This window comes from Berghia stephanieae, chromosome 3 (assembly GCF_034508935.2).
Source record: "Berghia stephanieae isolate SIO BIC M18660-M18661 chromosome 3, UCSD_Bste_1.3, whole genome shotgun sequence".
Lineage (NCBI taxonomy): Eukaryota > Metazoa > Mollusca > Gastropoda > Nudibranchia > Aeolidiidae > Berghia > Berghia stephanieae.
The window spans coordinates 59,329,917-59,337,416 of record NC_088362.1 but is presented as its reverse complement, the minus strand read 5'-3'; the positions used below and the strand labels follow the sequence as shown (position 1 = coordinate 59,337,416).

At 35.4% G+C, this 7,500-nt stretch overlaps 1 protein-coding gene across 1 annotated transcript in view; it reads left to right on the top strand.

Annotated features, from left to right (window-relative positions):
- The window catches only part of LOC144968091 (uncharacterized), a 264,931-nt gene that overhangs the window by 109,403 nt on the left and 148,028 nt on the right, over window positions 1-7,500 (top strand). The window lies entirely within an intron of this gene.

Genomic DNA, 7,500 nt, shown 5'->3' with positions numbered 1-7,500 from the left:
GGTCTTGTCTTCTTATCTGAAAGGTACATAGTTCGTCCAACCCATGCTGCGCTGTGTGGCCTTAAGCAAGTCAACTCGCCCTAGATCAATTTCCGGTGCTGTACTGCGGCTGACGCCGGGGCCATTCCATTCTTCCCTTGGAATATACCATAGGGACAAAAAAATTCCCCTATGGGATGAATAAAGGGAATTTTTTTTTTCTCCCCCACCGCCATCTCATTTTCACATTTTCCTGTTTTTACCCATTTTACTAGTTACATCCCATAAACAAAACTACAATATTATTTCTGCCACAACAAATACAATATTAACAACAACTACAGCAACAACAGCAATACCTAAAACAACAACATTAACAACAACAGCAACAACAACAACAACAACAATTATTACTACTACTACTACTACTACTACTACTACTACTACTACTACTACTACTACTACTACTACTAGAACAACAACAACAACTACTACTACTATTACTACTATTACTACTACTACTACTACTACTACTACTACTACTACTACTACTACTACTAAAAACTACAACTACTACTACTATTACTACTATACTACTACTACTACTAACTACTACTACTACTACTACTACTACTACTACTACTACTACTACTACTATATACTACTCTACTACTACTACTACTACTACTACTACTACTACTACCACTACTACTACTACTACTACTACTACTACTACTACTACTACTACTACTACTACTACTACTACTACTACTACTACTACTACTACGACTACTACCACTACTGCTACTACTACTAATATTACTCTACTACTTCTTCTCAGCAAATATTTTACTTATTGTTTTCACTATTTGATCTTAGCAAATGTTTTTATAATCAATTATTGTGGTCAATACAAATAGTCTTTTACATGGTGATAAATCATAACTATCGCACTCTCAAATATACGATTATAGCGTTACCTTTGGCCCTTCAGTGTCTAATAATATGCCCCATTTTCCCTACGACCTTATATCGAATACAGACATCTACATCAATAAATCAAATGCTGCTCTATCACCCATTAAACACAGTACAGTCGTACCTGCAAGGCGATTGAAATAACAAACAAGTTAACAGCAATGTATGGAGCGTTAGTAATGATTAATGAAAGGTGATGTCAAACACAGAGATAACCAGGTTCAATGGGAAGAGAGTTTTAAAACAGTTATTGGATTTGCAACTAAAAGCAAGTAAATCTATAATCAAATATAAACACGTAAAGTAATGTTTTATTTGTATAAAGAAAATTCTCGCGTTGTTTGTACCACTGTCACTATTAAAATAATACTGCCACTACTAAGACTACTACTACTACTACTACTACTACTACTACTACTACTACTACTACTACTACTACTACTACAACTACTACTACTACTACTACTACTACTACTACTACTACTACACTACTACTACTACTACTACTCTACTACTACTCTACTACTACTACTACTACTACTACTACTACTACACTACTACTACTACTACACTACATACTACTACTACTACTACTACTACTACTACTACTACTACTACTACTACTACTACTACTACTACTACTACTACTACTACTACTACTACTTCCACTACTACTACTACTATTACTACTACAACAACTACTACTACTACTACCATCACCACCACCACCACTGCACCAACAACTACAGCTACAATGAAACATGATAATAAATTGAAAACAGGAGCTCAAGTCATCATTACATAAACCCAGTAAAACACTGTGTAGCCATTTCTCTGAAATCAAGACGCAGTTCTACCGTACTCTGGAAAACCCATATTTGAAATTTTGGCCAGAAAACTCGTCCTTCAATTATCAATCGATTTAAATCACCCTCATCTTGGCAAAGACTCTCAAACCTGGGACTTAGCGAAGTCCCAGGTTTGATAATTTTTGCCTAGATGATGGTCATTTAAATCGATCGATATTTGAAAGACGAGTTTACTGGCCAAATTTTTTAATGGGTTTTTCCAGAGTACGACAGAGTCGGGAATCGACCCACTTGCCATTATACCATTCATTATTCATTTTTTTTGGAGTTGATTATAGTGTATCGTATACGATGATTGTGGCTGAGCCCAATTTCCATCCGCCCTAATAAAATCTGATTATCTATAATATCGTTCGCAGTTGTGGTTATCATAAAAACTACAATAGTAGGACATAAAAGATATAACATAACTGGATGGAGAGACTATATTTTGTATAAAATGAAAATATAAAAGTTAATGGAGTAATTGCCATTTCAACTAATATATATATATATATATATATATATATATAATATATATATATATATATATATATATATATATTACATGTGTTTATGTTTGCTTCGTTGTTTTTAAAATACGGCACTTGATCATTTACACGATAAATCAGATTTGTGGAGAATAATAAGCGTCCTGATAGTTCAGTAGGTAGAGCGCCAGTCTCACAAACAAACAGAAATGTATTTGTTCAGAGTGCAGGCTAAGTTTTTGGGGTTTTTTTTTCATATCCTTTTGTCGACCAAGCAGTTGTCGGATGTAGATGGTTGGCGGATCAAACCTCTGAAGTCCCGATTTTCACGATCGGCGGATCGTGAAAATCGGGATTACAGAGGTTTGATCCGCCGACCTCATTGTGTTGGCCTAGCAGAGAATACCTTGCTATATACATATTCAAAGTGTAGCAAGGAGTCATAATTTTCTCTGCAAGGAACACAAATAAGCTCTGGTTCTACAGGCAAATAGCCCAATATGTGGCTAATGCGGCTATGTGGTCGTGGTATGACACTCGCTTTCCGATCGGAAGGTCCTGGGTGTAAAATGAGTACCTGGCCGTTAACAGCATTGCCTCTGTCCGCAAAAACAATGTAATATCGCCTAACAGGCCTCATGTCTCGTTCTACATGTTACGTATTGCTGTTGGTCAGGGATCTCTCGTGAAGCGCGTGAGCACGTTTAGTGGATATTGCTCTATATAAAAGTTCATTTTTTTAAAAAGCTCAATCTTCAAGATCTTGTATTTGTCTATGAGCCAGCTAGAAAATCGACATCCTCAAATGTCTACTGTACATTAAAACACTCTATTAACACCAGACTAAGAGCAGGAGAGGGCACTGTATATAAAAATAGAGCGGATTTTTCAGGTCTGGTGTCACCATAAGTAGAGTTAACCGAATATAGAAACTAAACGTTAGGATATGGGCCAAAAATGTCTTTTGGGGATTACCATACCTTCATAGGGTCCTGACGCAAGGGTGTCCTGTCTTTTGGGGAGTCTTTGTCCTCGTCAAAAGCTTGGTATTATCACTGGCTTAAAACTCGTCAAGCGCAGACATTTACGCATTTCCCTAGATTATGAAAAGTTCCCACGCAATAAATAAAAATTAATATAACAGCTTAAAAAAAAATAAAAAGGAACAAAATACCAAAACACGGAACGTTTCGTGCTCAAAACCCTTCTTCAGTCAACAACAAAACAAAACGAAAAACAATAAAGACATAAATACATGACTGAATTCCAGATAGACAACAGAGATATTTTTGTAGATCCTCTCTGTAGAAAAATCTTGGAAAGTATGAGGGCCTACAAAATGTCTCTGTCGTCTGTCTGGAATTTACTAATATATTTATGTCTTTATTGTTTTGTTGTTGTTGTTGTTGTTGTTGTTGTTGGCTGAAGAAGGGTTTTGAGCCCGAAACGTTCCGTATTTGGTATTTAGTTGTTTTTTTGAAGCTGTTATATTCACTTTTGTTTTCTATTACTCTTTACAGTAGCAGTCCACAGTTTCTAGCAGCTTAGAGCATCACTTTGATAAGATCCAAGGGAAGACTTCTTGAAAACGTGCGACTACCAGGTCTTGTGGTATGACACTAGTTTCGGATCGGAAGGTCCTGGGTTCGAGCCTCGGTCGGTGCATAGTTGACTCCTAGGAAAAGACATTTTACTCACATTTTCTCACCGTACGCAGGGGTAAAATGAGTACTTGGCCATTCAATCAACAGCGTTGTCTCTGTCAGACAAAAATGTAATATCACCAAACAGGCGTCATGTCTCTTCCTACATGTTACGTATTGCTGTTAGTCAGGGACCCTTAGTAAAGCACTTTGAGCACATTTAATGGATATTGCGCTATATAAAAGCTCTAGTTTTTTTTTGTTTTAAAAAAAAATAATTTTTTTTAATTGTTTTCCTTTTTTAAAAATATTTGGATCCAAACATCGACACATCCTCGCCCCCTCCCCCAACCCGCCTCCTCCCTCCCTCCCCCTCTCCCCCTGACCTAGTTTCTATGGCTATTTATTTCACCACTTATCTCATCTACCAAATTCTCTTCTTAGGTATTCTATTTTTTGTCACCCCATTCAACATCTCGTGATTGATTAACTACAGAGCTGCCAAGCCGTTGCAATCAATGACTATTCCTTCCGTACAATCACCAACCCATTTTTTAACCAAAAAAACGTTGACCTCAAATGTGACCAACAACTCAAAACAGCTATAGGAGGGCAGCGTGGCTCAGCGGTTACGTCTTTACTTCCTACCCTAAAGGTACCGAGTTCGATCGCCCACCGCTGCTCTGTGTGGCCTTGAGCAAGTCACCTCGCCCTAGTTCAATTTGAGGCGCTGCACTGCGGCTGACGATTGGCTTATTCCAGTCTTCCCTTCGAATAGACCCTAGAGAAAAAATTCCACTAGGGGATAAATGAAGGGAATTATTTTAAGTTTTTAAACAAAAAAATTTAAAACTGTACTTTGCTGAGATGAATCGACCTCGCAAAATCTATTTAGAATTAAGTGAAGTAAAAAACAAAATTAATTAAAACGTCCTTAATAGCCTTACTTTATCCCAGTTTCTATAGCGTGAAGTGTATTAAAACAACAGGCCATATATCGCAAAGTACTTTCCGCAAGACCCAACAGATCCAGCTACCCAATCATTGCTTAGATGAAGTGGGTAGGGGGGGGGTGTCAGAAATATCTCGACTAAATCAAGGTTTTGATCCAGATCCCTTTTATGTGTGAAGCGAGTGCTTAACCAACTGAGCTATCGGGAACTACAAATTTAGAATTACAATGATAAGAAAAACGAAAATTTGAGTTTTGTAATGAAACCTAATTAATCTGCACTGAATATAAATTAACCCAAAGTCTCACATTTGTAGCTATCAATTCGATAATGATAATAATAATAATAATAATAATAATAATAATTAATAATAATAATAATAATAAATAATATATAATAATAATAATAATAATAATAATAATAATAATAATAATAATAATAATACAAAAATATAATAATAATAATATATATAATTTAATAAAAAATAATAATAATAATAACTATATAATAATAAATATAATAATAATAATAAAATAATAAATAACCCAAGGTTCGATTCCCGCTCTGGGCGGCTCATAGATGAGTCTTTAGAAAACGCTCTTTACTCACTTTCTTTCATTGTATTCCGGTGAAAAATGAGTACCCCTGCCCTGTGTGTGTCCAAAATAATGTAATATCGCCTTGCCCATAGGCGCCCTGTCTCGTCTTACATGTTAAGTCTTGCTGTTGACTAATGAACCTTTAAGACTGACTGTTCCGTAAGTCTTACTTTTTTAATGAAATAGTTTTTATCTTAGATTTTGTTTCTGTGTTCATGCTTATTATGTCGTAATATGAGTATTTGCACAGTTTCTATTATGTAGAACACCGCAGCGCAAGATTAATATGGATGTTAAAAACAAACAAACAATATTATGCCCTTCCCCTACAACATCATTATATACTGTTGCCTCGGCATCCCATGAAGGAATATATAGATAATTCATCAAACAAGATGTCTGATGTCAACAGGATCACCCGTGTTGTCCTAGTGATCAATTTGGGGGTAAATAATCTTACCCAAGGAAAAAAGAAACGAAAGTAACTGAACCGGGGCTCGAACCCGGGACCTTCCGAGCCTTAACCATTTCGGCCTGTTCGCCCTCCCCCCTCCCCCTCTTATGTAGACCCTATATAAATTCATTATTTATTTATTTATTTATTTATTTATTTATTTATTTATGTTCAGTGATTATTGTTCTATATAAACGCTCCAGTTTTAAAAATTGAAATTAATTTGAAGTAAAAATTACTCTGGTCGAAGTGAAATATAAAGTGTTTTGTCAGACATAGACAAAGTGTCTAGGCACTTAGCACTAAACGATTTGTCTTTTGTGGTGTTCGTAATGAATGCGATTTTAGTTAGACCGTCTAGTGCTCAAATAGAATGATACAGATCTATGCAAATACCTTAGACAACGGCGGGGGATATTTATTAGAAATAAAAGAAACAGCAATGTGCAAATATGAATATGTATAATGAATTGTAACCTTGAGCGATTAGGTTTAACCGTGAAATGATCTAGAAGGCTGGTGCAAATCGGCTAATATGCTGAATGGTGTTAAATCCAGTGACTCGATAATATTTATTATTTTAATAATATATATATATATATATATATAAATATATATATAATATATAATATATATATATATATATTTATGAGTGTTGGTGGTACTTGTAGTACGAAAGTGCTCGATAATGGTGGTTAAACTAATATATAATATAAATTTTCACTCACATTTTTGCCGAGACGACTCGTTTCTGTGTTCCTTACACTTCCTCACCGACTGAGGAAGTGTAAGGAACACAGAAACGAGTCGTCTCGGCAAAAAAATGTGAGTGAAAATTTACATTATATATATATATATATATATATATATATATATATATATATATATATATATATATATATGGCTAGATCTCGATAGCTTAGTCGGTAGAACACTCGCTTCACACGTAAAAGAAGCTAGATCCTTTCCGGGTGAAGTTTTGATGTTTTTCTGACAGCTCCCCCGCCCCCGACCATCTAGAAGTGTAGCCGGTTCTGTCAGATCTAGTGGAAAATATACTTTGAAATAGACTAGCGTCCTATCCAGAGGGTAGCAAGCAATTTATATTGTCCGTTTCTGCCAAATCATCCAAACCGGGACATTGTCACCGCTATTAAGTTTTGTACAACCGCATCAATGTTGTTTTGTTGCCATCCTTTGACAGAACTGCCAACTTAAAATTACAGAAATTCCAAAGCAGAAAATAGTCGCTATAAATTGTTCACAAATTGATAATTTGCTCTCAGAGTTGTTTCAGATGCTCCGATTTCTTTAAATGTAGTTTTATGGAACATAACTTTTCAATTTCATTGTTTTCGTATTGAGTAAACGGTAAATTATGTTCAGTTCTGTAACTGAAGTCAAAAATTTCGTAATTTTACGAAACATTTGTAATACTAGACATGTCTGATTTTGTCACTCATACAAGTGCAATGCACGTCAAATAGGATTCGTTTTGATTCCAGAAACGTCCAAGAATCAGATAACATTGAAATACCTCGACGTATACTTCTTT